Source organism: Corvus moneduloides, chromosome 1, assembly GCF_009650955.1.
Source record: "Corvus moneduloides isolate bCorMon1 chromosome 1, bCorMon1.pri, whole genome shotgun sequence".
In the NCBI taxonomy this organism is placed as follows: domain Eukaryota; kingdom Metazoa; phylum Chordata; class Aves; order Passeriformes; family Corvidae; genus Corvus; species Corvus moneduloides.
In genome coordinates this window covers 162,817,243-162,828,543 of record NC_045476.1, presented here as the reverse complement: position 1 = coordinate 162,828,543, position 11,301 = coordinate 162,817,243, and positions in this window count along the sequence as shown.

Genomic DNA, 11,301 nt, shown 5'->3' with positions numbered 1-11,301 from the left:
GGTTACATCTGAATTTGAACCCATTAATACCTGTTGCAAAACCACCTTCCCCTCCTGGACAGTGCTACCTGGTACCAGCACCTAGACAGGTTCTGCTGTCCTCTCGTCTGCATCACGTCCCTGCTCTGAACACATCCCCAGAGGCACAAGCACAGCTTTTCCATGTCCTTGGCTCAGAAAGAGAAGCACAGCCCTGAGCCGTGTCCTCCTCTCCCTGTCAGAAGAAGCAAGAGAGGCAGAAATGCCTCTCAAGAGACACCCTGTGACTTAGGTCCCTGCCAGGTCTCACCAATATGCCCTGCCCAAGGCACTTTTCCCTGTCACAGTCTGGCACATCTATTTCAAATGCGGAGGATTGCCACATATCACAGGGAACAAGAAACAGATTCCCACTGGAGAAGTAGGGCCCTGGAGCAGAGTGGCGTCAATGACATGCCCTTGAGGCTCAGAGAAGGAGGACACAACTGCTTGCTAATCCTGCTTCCCAGCTGGTGATTTCTAGGGATAACCTAGCCAGGGAATTCTAGGGAAAACATTAAAAGAACTTCTAGTAATGCACTGTGAGAATAAAATCCCCATTGCTGCAGCTCACAGGGAGGCAACCCTGCTCATTGCACAATAAACCATATGAACCACTGGACACAGATCCAAGGCTCAGGAAACAAGCAGCAAAGTCTCCAGCAAAATCACCTCTTTCATTTCTCGGTTTTAGGAACCCAGATGTGACCCCCTGTGTTGGGGTAGATGACACAGTGGCCCCAAGCCCACCTTTCAGCCCCACTCTTCATGAGTTTAACATTTTCTCACATATTCTTGTGCTTTTTAATTACTCATGTTCACATGTTCACCCCTAGCACATTGCCCTCCTTGCCCTTATCCCACGCCTTCTCACCAGCTTCGCCAGCCACCATGAAGCCTCAGCCTGTTCTTGACCTCTCAGCATTGCAGTCTTGAGCTCTTCAGACTTTGCCTGTGACTTTATGCTTCAGAACTTTTATTAATTCAAAGATGTCTTGTCTTAGAGAAGAGAAAATGAAGCAACCTGGAAGCACAAGGTAAGGCCACATGGTTGCATCCCCAGAAGATAAGCACATGCTCCGTGCCCAGCTAGATGCTACCTGACACAGTCCTGCCACTGAGGGCCAAGGAATGAATCAACAGGACAGTGCTGCACCTTTACACAGGCAAGGAAACGAGGCAGAGGTGAAAGTAAGTCACGAAATCAGAGCTATATTACTCAGCATGGTCAGTTTGTCATTGCAGCACGATCCACCACCTGAGTCACAGAACTGGAATTCATTCCACTTAAATTTAGACCTCTAAAATGTAGAATCTTATGTCTGGCCACACAGATTCAGCTTCTTTTACAGTCTGTGATTCATCTGACCTCTCTCAGACACTATTGTAGATTGAATCACATTCTGGTTCTTCCTATTTCTCTGCACTGGCAATGAAGGGAGCCGACGGTGACTAGTTCATCCAAAGCCAGACATCTCAACTCTACATGCCAAAATAAGAGCAAAGGAATCCCACTCTGGGTATTGTCATTTCCCCCTAATTGAAGGGCTTAAAACTTTCAAAGCAGAAGGACAATGACAGCTGAATTTGTGGTGGGCCTTTTCATGCCAACATTCAGAGACCGCTTCTTCCCTGCCAGCTCACTCAGTTTAATTCATGGGAATGTCCAGAAACAGGAACCCCTGGAGCACAGCAAAAAAATGAGCCAGGCTCTGACATTTGTGTGAGAAACCAGTTCTTAATTATTTGACTAATACAAGCATTGTGCAGCAACCATATGCATTGAGGGGTTTGTGGAGGTTTCTTTGTCCCCCATGTACAAACCTACACAAGGGTCTAGGGTTTCTGCAGAGTTTTTGGGTACAAGAGCACAATACCAAACTGCAACTCTTCTAAGGATGTTTGAGGAACTTACAATGAAACTGGCCTTGAAAGTAATTGCAGTCAGGAAGGATCAGAGAGCCAGGAAAGGTGGGCTAATGCTGATCAAGTCGGAGATGTATCATGGGCATGAGGCAAACCCTCCCACGTTCTGGAAAGGGCAGCAGCATGCTGGAAGCAGGACTGATGGGAAGACCACAGGAATGGGGGTTTCTGCACAGAAAGAACACAATTACCCTGGGAGGAGACTGCAAAGAGGCTCTCTGAGCCATGAAAATGGAGACAAAATTACTCACAAGCGCCTGGATGTTGGATACCTGGGGAGATGTGGGCTCTCCCTTCACTAGGAGATAGGTCAAATATGGCTAGAAATTAGGGTTTTATCGTTTCAGTTCCCCACCCCCAGAAGTATTGCTAGTTGAGGGCTCTGAGGTAGAGCAGAGCCAGGAGGGAAGGAAATGTCTTGGACTGTACCCAGGAGCTGCACTAAGACCCCACGGGGCTACAGCAGGGCCAGGAGGAGAGCGCTGGGGAAGGAAGTCTTACGGCAAGGTCGGACAGCAGCTGTCTCCAGGATTGAATCCAGGAGCAGCATCCTCCTGGGATGGGCCAGGAGGATCTTGTGTTGACTGACTGCCCTTCCTGAGTTTGGGAGGAAATTAATCTCCCACCGTGGGCTCCAGTTTATTTTTACATTGCAAGTTAGCCCGAAGGGAAAAAAAGAAAATCATTAAAAAAATTCTATTCCCTAAAAGGAATCGCAAATTTCACAGCGACCTAAGGAGATTAGTCAAATCCCTGTGACCGTCAGCAGTTTCACTTAGGTCAAAGCCTGGCATAACTCAATCTCTGTGAGAAGGGAGGAGTGGTGTGGACTGCCCAGCTCTGCAGGCTGGCCAGCCTCTCCAAGAGGGCCCTTCTGCAATATCTGGAGGGAAATATCCCTTTTGCAGTCCCACAGCAAACAGTCAGATTGACCCGGAGTGCAGACTGCAAAAGGGAGCGTTATCTCTTGCAGATACCGCAGTGAGACCTTCCAAGCTGGGAAGCAGGAGGAGGACCAATTTCCCAGGCTGGGAGACATCAAAGGCTGTGTGAAACCTTCCGAAAATGCTCACCCTGAATTTCTCATGCATGGGTGGGCATATGGGATAACTCTCCATAGGGTCAGGGAAATGCAGAAAGTGGAGCAGCCGGGTTCTGATTCGCCTCTTGCTCTGGGGGAGAAAATGAAGAGAATTTAGCTCAAAACCTAAAAATAAATATGCCACCCATAGGTTTGGCTTTGTACAAAAATTGGCCTGAGTTAGGTAACCTAAGGCATTTTTTGGATGAAGTCATTTCCATCCCCTGGCAAACATGTCTGTGTTAATGGGCTCACAGAAGCATCAGCCTTTCAAACTGTGCCTCAGACTTCATCATGGGGATCAGTAATGTGGTGGTGCTGCTGTGGTGCTGCTGCTGCAATGCACTCAGTGAGCAGAGAGGTGTTGGGGAAAGAAATTGAATCTAGAAGTGTTCAAGGCCAGGTTGGATGGGGCTTTAAGTAACCTGGTCTAGTGGAAGGTGTCCCTACCCCTGGCAGAGGGGTTAGAACAAGATGATCTTTAAGGACCCTTCCAGCTCAAATCATTGTATGATTCTATGATTAAGGAGAAATAGGGTTTTCAGCTCATACTCCACAGCTTTAAAAAAAATCTGCTTCCTTTTCAGGGAGAGGAAGGGGCCTTTTGATAGAAACCCAGCAGAAAGTCTCCTGCTCTGTTGTGCAAATACACAGCTTGTTTTACATGGTATCATGAAGCCAAAAAGGATGGGAAGTTCCAGTGTCTTCCCTCCACTGCAGAGAGGCAGGAGGCTTTTGCAACTGTTTCTCTCTCCCTGATGAAGTTGTTGATGCAGTTCGTAGAAGAAATAACATCTTTTGCAATTCTTAGCTCTCTCTTCACAGTGACACTGGCTCTCTCTTTGTGGCTTCTCTGTCATTTGAACCCTTCCAATACTACCAGATCTGAAGTTTTCAATATTACAAGTCAAGAACTGGGAAATCCTTACATTGATTTAGAAACTAAAAGATTAAAAACAAAACAGCAAGATACACCCCAACTGCAGGGACTTTTGAGTTGCTTCTGGTCTTTGAGCTTTTAAAATCAAGAGTGGGACAGTCCCGTTGCGATTTTTCCGAGTACCATCACACCTGCTCTTCTATCCGCTCTTTCTTTTCTGGTGTCAAGTTCTCCTCAGGGCAGAAAGCATCTTTCTGTTCTGTGAATGTGCAGCATTTTGCATAAGGTGGTTTTCAGGCAGGATGCATCTTCTGGACATGGGAAAAATGAAGGTGAATTGTTACAATCAGCTGTTTTACCTACAAAATACATAATCCCAGAGTAAACATTTGAGAAGTGAAGACAGCAGCTGGGATAAGGAAGACAGACAGCATCATTGTCCATCACAGCTGCCAGCATTCTCACTCTTCAGTATTTGCTCCTGACCCAGTGAGAGCTTTCCTGTGGGGGAAAAGGAACAATAAAGAACAGAAAATAATAGACTCATAGAATGGTTTGTGTCAGAAGGGACCTTAAAGATCATCTTGTTCCAACTCCCTGCCATGGGCAGGGACACCTTCCAGCAGACCAGATTGTTCAGGGTCCCATCCAACCTGGCCTTGAACACTTCCAGGGATGGGGCAACCACATCATCATCAAAAATACTGTTCATCGTCAACACATCAGAATATCCTCTGCTATTCCTCTGACATCAGGGTGACCAAAAGCATGAGTTTGCATTAAGTGGGTTCAGATTAGTCAGAGGTTATGCGGCCCTTTGCTCCTGATGATTTCACCAATGTGACATTTGTTCTCATGCCTTTCTCGAGCCTTCACTTCCCTCAAAAAACCTGGAAATGCAGTTTCCCTAACTGGAAACACACATTTCATAGTAACATTTTCCAGACCACTTTGCAGAGGTAAAGTGAGATGAATTTTTTCAGCACAGCTTTAGTAGAAACTCACTGCTCTTACCTGGCCCTTCGTGTCTGTATCCTGACATATTCCTTCAGTAATCCCCAAGTCCTCTTGGCTTCGTCTTTTTGTGGTGTTTGTTTCTTTGCCCTTCTTAAATAAACTATTGGCAGTTCCTATGGTAACACGCCTCATTCTTTCTCTCTCCTCCCTAAAAGTCTCTTCCCATTTAACAGGCTTTTTAAAAGGCTCTATTTATACTTTCTTTTGTTACCCTGCCCCTGCTCCCTTGCAGTCAGACAAGGGCAGGCACGGAGCAGTGCATGCACTACCCTGTGTTACTAATAATGGCCATCCATAAACACGAGAGCAAGCCGTGGGGATCAAAGCTGTGACCTTCATCGGGAGATGCTCTGCTTCCTCGAGCAAAAAGAAAGGAAACGTGAGACACGGCTGGCTCGGGAAGGAAGCACTGTTTGCAGGGGCCATCCCCACCCTCCCACTCTCCAGCAATACGCTGAAGGGCTGCAAGGCCCCTGAACCATCCAACATGTGAAAAACAGCCTCGCTGTCTCTGCAGGCAGTTTCCACCTCCCCTCTTTCCTCAGTGTCAGACATTCATCTACATTACCGGTAATTGGATAAAGAGAAAAACATGAGCTGTGCTTCTTTTTGCTTCCTATTCCGTGAAAAGAAAATCTCCCCTCCTCTCTGTGCTTTTTCGTTTTAAATCTCGGGGCCACTACCAAGCGTCAAGGTTTATTTCCTTATGGTTCATTATATCATTTAAATGCAGATTACAACTTATCTTAACCCTTAGCTGAAGCAGTAGGTGGATTTTTACGATGACAATTCATTGTTTCTCAGGCATTTCTCCTAATGAAAAACAAAGGGTCTGAAACAGTACAAGTACAATTTGGTTCCTTTCTCCATTGAGAGGTTTCACTTGCACAGAAAGGCTGGTGCCAGAAACCACACGTTTTTTGGTCATCTTTAGGGTGTTCCAAGAAACATATTGTCAATAGATCTCAATTTTTAAGTAGAAAAAGCCAGTAGAAGTTTTTTCCTCCACATAAAGACAGCTTTCAGGGCTTCTTTATTGATGAAGAATGACCCCCAACAGTTGTAAATCCATTTTTTTTTCCCTTGCTTGTGATCTCTCCTCCCTGGCCAGCACAAGAAACTGTGATGTCCTCGAAGTGCCACTGCAGAAAGGGTTAAGGTATCTCAAACTACAGCCTCAATAAGCAGCTCGAAAAAGTGTCCTGTCCCCAGGGTAGGATCAGTGTATGAGAATTTGCTCAGATCATTTAATGTTTGTAACTTGATTTCCTGCCGGAAAGCTTCAGTGGGCGGAGTTTCTGCTAAACCAGACAGAACTAGAGCTATTTCCTTCTCCAGATTGCTTGTGCGTGTCCAGTCAAGCTCAACTGAATTAATATCCACCGGCTTGTTTCCCCCACACACCCCTTCCCATTCACCTTTTGCAGTGAAAATACTGGAAGTGAGTGATAATCTTGCTGCCACGGTCTCAGGAGATGGGATGATCCCACAACCTTGGGCAAGTCCCGTTCTTTCTCTGCACGTCTGGTCCACTTCTTGTTAAATTCTGAAGAAAGGATGCTCTCATGACCTGGCTCCTGCCCCACTGATTTCCTACATGACCTTGGGAAAGTCACTTAACATTTGCTGGCCTCCACCTTCCACGAAATGGAGAGGAAATCATCAGAAGGCTTTGCTCACTCTGCTGCCACCACCAGTATTAAACCACGGCCCATGAGGATTGAAAGTAGAATTCTTTCCAGTTTAAGCTTAAAGACAAGTTGCTATTGTCTCCTGAAAAGTGCAGATCTGTGCTGGATCACCTGAAGCACTTCTGCAAGGAAAAAACAGCCCTGTTACCCCCCACCACGCTCCCAACTGCAAATGGATTCATTCATCCACTGCCTCGGCCATCCCAGGAACCATGAGTTTCTTTCACATTCATCACTGAATGCAACCAAATCTCCTGGGAAAGGCCAGATCCTGCTTCAGGTGCTTGGTTTTTTACCAAAGTTTTAGGTTTCATCAAAGTAGTGTGAGCTAAACCCCATCAATACTTTCATCAATACTGAGAACATCTACATAGTGGTGAATGCAGGACCAGACAAGTGGGATCCTACAGATCTCATAGGAGAACAAATGGCTGGGGCCAGAGATCTACCCCATGCACAGCCTTGGGACTCTACTGGTTTGAATGGTGTCAGGTCAATTTATTTGAGGTTCAGTTGGTAATCCAGACACTTCGTTATTGAGGTGAAGGTAGGCGAGCCCCCTTCCCTCAGTCAGTTTTCAGCAGCACCATTCAAAAACACTCCCCAGAGTAAACAGCAAAGTCACCCCAAACAAAAGACATGAAGCACTGTGGGGTTTTTTTCTCTCACAGGACCAAAGAGGAAATTCCTCTGAGGCACAAAGAAATTTCTGAGTGCCGTGTTTCTCACCTTTTTCCAACTGCTGTCTCCACACCAGCTTGTGAGTCCCACTGCTGGATGCCTGGGGCAACACCCTCTCCCCTCACGAAGATAGTATCATGTCCTTAGGATGTGTCTACACTCCCAGGTGGAGCTGGTTACAGAATAGTCCTTTCCTTAGGCCTGGCTAAGTCTGGAGGCCTGGGCGTGAGATAAAAGTAGGTACTGTTCCTTATCATACAAGCAAGATTATGCAAGAATGTCCTGTAATGAGGAAAACGAAGGTGCTTTGAATAGGTATGTGGGGTTGGCTGCAGGTAACTTCTGGCAGGAGCAGGGCTCTTGCAGCATGGACCAGCCCTGGTTTCCAGTGCCACATGAAGTGGGGCAACCAGCTGCCCCACACCAACCTCCCTAAATCAGATGATCAATTCACCTTCTTTCACAAAAAAACCCCACAAAATTTAAGGACAACATCAATGAAGGAACCATCACCAGGACCTCAAACTCAAAATCTTTATCTGCTACTGTTACTTCATCTCCTTTCTGATTGCTGGCTCGCGTGCATGGGAATGCAGTGTGTACGGTTTCATTTTCTTAATTGCAATCATCCTGCAGGCCACCTTCAGGCACGCTGGGGACCACCAGTAGTGCAGGGACTGTATGTGAAGAAGCCCTGCCCTGGGAGACCCATCCTGCCTTCCCTGATGTGGTTAAAATGCCATTCCAGATTGTGGTGCCTGCAAGGATTTCATGATGTTCTCAGCCCAGAGGAGAGCCCTGGACTATGCCCTGTGCCTGAGAAAGCAGGACTGAACTTCAGCTGTGTAGAAGGGCAGCTGTAAAAAAACAGGATATCTGCAATGGTAGTAGAGTTTCCTTCATAGCCTCCCCCATCTCTTTTACATCCAAGTGCAACCTCGGAGTCTCTGGACCGAGCTCTTTCTGTTCTGAAGCCTTCGCTGGCTATTAATACCTGGGGAATCTGTGAAGTAGGCAAACAAGGTTTTGATGAGTGTGGGAAAAAGAAAGGCGTTACCACATATGAGTGAACTTCAGTTTCGCTCATGTGCTGAATTAGTCAGTGCCTTCAAGTGAATTCCAAGTGCTGGTCCAGCTATTAAATTACTCTTCTTGAAGAGCTAAGTGCTCCATTTTTAGCCTCTACTGGAGGAAAAGCTAAATTTAAAAAAATAATATTAGAATCTGAACTATTGCAAAGGCTTTGGACTTGGGTGTTTTTGGTGTGTTGTTTTGGGGTGTTTCTTTCATGTTTTTAAACATTTTATCTCTCCCAGAAAGAAAAGGTATCCACTAGTCAACACACAGCAGTTTCTGGGACTTCTGCAAGGTGGAGAAATCCGGGTCACTTGTCATGCCCGTGAATGTGATGTCTGAGTCAGGAAACCTCATTGAGATGTTGCAGCCCCAGAGGAATGTGAGGCAATAATTGCTTCACCGAAGGAGCAGGAGTACCTGGTGTAGAGGGTCAAGACATAAGCTCCAGTGGCTGAGAAATTCGGTGGAGGATTTGCTCAATTTAAACAAGGATGGGAAGGAGGCATCAGCACTGGAACATCAACAGTGACATCTCAAGAATTCATGTTTCACTTCCTACCCTGGAGGAGTGGTTCCTCCTGCAACCTTTCCAACCCAGAATTATCACTTTTCTGCTGCTTCCTCCTCTGACACGTCTCACTGGCTGTGAGAAGTGCCGTCTGGAGGTGGCAAAAAGCAGAGCCATTTTTTCCATCAGTTCACTGTTAATGCTGTCCTGGCTTGAAGGAAGTTGAGTTTGGCTGAAATGGAAATGACAGAAGGGGCAGGAAAAAAAAGATTATAGAAATTTAGACAAAGCAGGTGTATGGATTGCATTTCCATCCTTTCTGCAAACACAGAGGCTGCGTGGGCTAGATCCAGGAAAGTGTCCCAGCTGTAATACAAGCACTTTGACAAGCACACATTAAAATATAGCCAGGCTTTCCACTAACACTAAGGTAAACACAGCCCGCTGGGATTAGCATCTGTGCAGAGGTTACAATCCTTCCACATTGCTTTTCAGTGTATTAGGCTGAAAAACATGCTCAAGGATGCTCACGTGCACAGGAGATTGTCAATACTTGTGCTGAAAATCCATTCAAATTCAGAAATTACAGCTAACATGAAGCCTACTTGATCCTCTTAAGGCTGTGACCTGATTGTGGAAACATTTCTCTTTACTTCTTTTCCTAAAATACAGAGAAGCAAGGCAGGGGCTTGACTGAAGATGGATTCAGGCTTGCCAGGAGACCCGAAGGTGCTCCCCAGTTGCATTGCCCATCAATTTTTAATGCCTCCATTTCCCCTCCAGCTCACAATGGACAAAAGCTCCCCTACTCAGGATATTCTCTGATTCTGTGGTGCCCAAGAGCAGCAGCCAAACTGGTATGAATTTACACCCCCGGCCAAGAAGCGACGCTCCCAGGCACAGCAACCCTTCTGAAGGGTTCTGAACCCTGCTGAAGCCTCACCCATGCAAGAGGGATCAAGCTGGGCTTGACAGCACTTCTGAGGGAATGTGCTGGAGCCTCATGCTGTTGGCCCTCTTTCTTCTGCCAGAGCTGTCAAGCTGAGGTTGTGCTCGAGCGCTACAATTTGCCATGTGACATTTCAGATGGGAAGCAAAAGAACGGCTTTGCCAACCACCGCTCTCAGGTTCTCCGCTAAATAAAAACCAGATTACTGACATTTGCTGTGTCTGAGAGGAAGGCGGGTCTGTCTTTTTTACAAACAATAAAGGATGCAGAAAAACAAACATATTCCCTCAGAGACAAGCGCAGTTCCCCACCATGCCTGGGAATCCCCATGGAAGGGAAAGGGGTCATGCTCTTCTAACAACAGAAGATTTGACCAAAAATACCCAACCAAATGCAGCAACTGCGACATTTTTCTTTGGATTTTTTTGTTTGCTTGTTTCAGTTCTCAGGTTTTTTGGCTTTTAAAGAAAGCAGTCACAGGCAGACTTCTCCCTGGGCCCCACCATCACCAATGTTAGCAGGAGGACTTCTGCCCTCCAAAGCTTTCCCTGGGCTTTGCCAGACTGATTTTAGCACCACCGAAAGTCACACTCTGAGTTTTCATTAAAAAAACGTTGATGTGAAAAACAGATAATTTTCTCACTTCAAAAAAGTAGCAGGGAGTCAGACAGCAGAACCTAAATGTCAACAGCAAGGGAAGTCACAGGTTTTTTTCTGTTCTCAGCAGACTTCCTTGCAAGGTGTGAATTTGCTAATGCCTAACCAAGGTTAAGCTTATGCTCTGTGTTGAGAGGGGAAGGGGAAGGAGAGAATGAAAATCCCTTTCATCCAGCTGTGGGTTTCAAACCTGGAGACACCAAATGTCTTGAATATCCTTTGAAATCAATCAACAGATTCCAAAGTTTTATCCAAGGATCCATTTCATACATTTACACATATACTACTGTAGTTGTATAAGATTCATTGCATTAAGAAACTTTGGTAAATTTAACTTATTTCCTTTACTCTTTTCAAATAGTCATATGCCAAATCAGCCCTTCTCAAGTCCTGCTGGAGGACTTGCCATAGGTCCTGCCAGGCTGGGATGTCAAGGCTGTGTTGTGTAACAGCCTGAAGCTCTGTGAGGGAAGGTTTAGGTTGGATATTAGGTTCATCACCCAGAGGGTGGTTGGGCACTGGAACAGGCTTCCCAGGGCAGTGGTCACAGCACTAGGCGTGACAGAGTTCAAGAAGTATTTGGACAACACTCTCAGGTGTGATTTTCTGAGCTGTCCTCTGCAGGACCAGGAGTTGGACTCAATGATCCTTGTGGGTCACTTCCAACTCAGGATATTCTGTGATCTATGCTTCCAGGTCATCCCTTAAACAGAGAGGAGGACTGCATACTTTGAACAATGTTCTCAGAAACATAAAGCACTGTCAGACCATTCTGGTTTAGAGGACACAAGTTTAGTGCCTTTCAGGGAAAAGGTA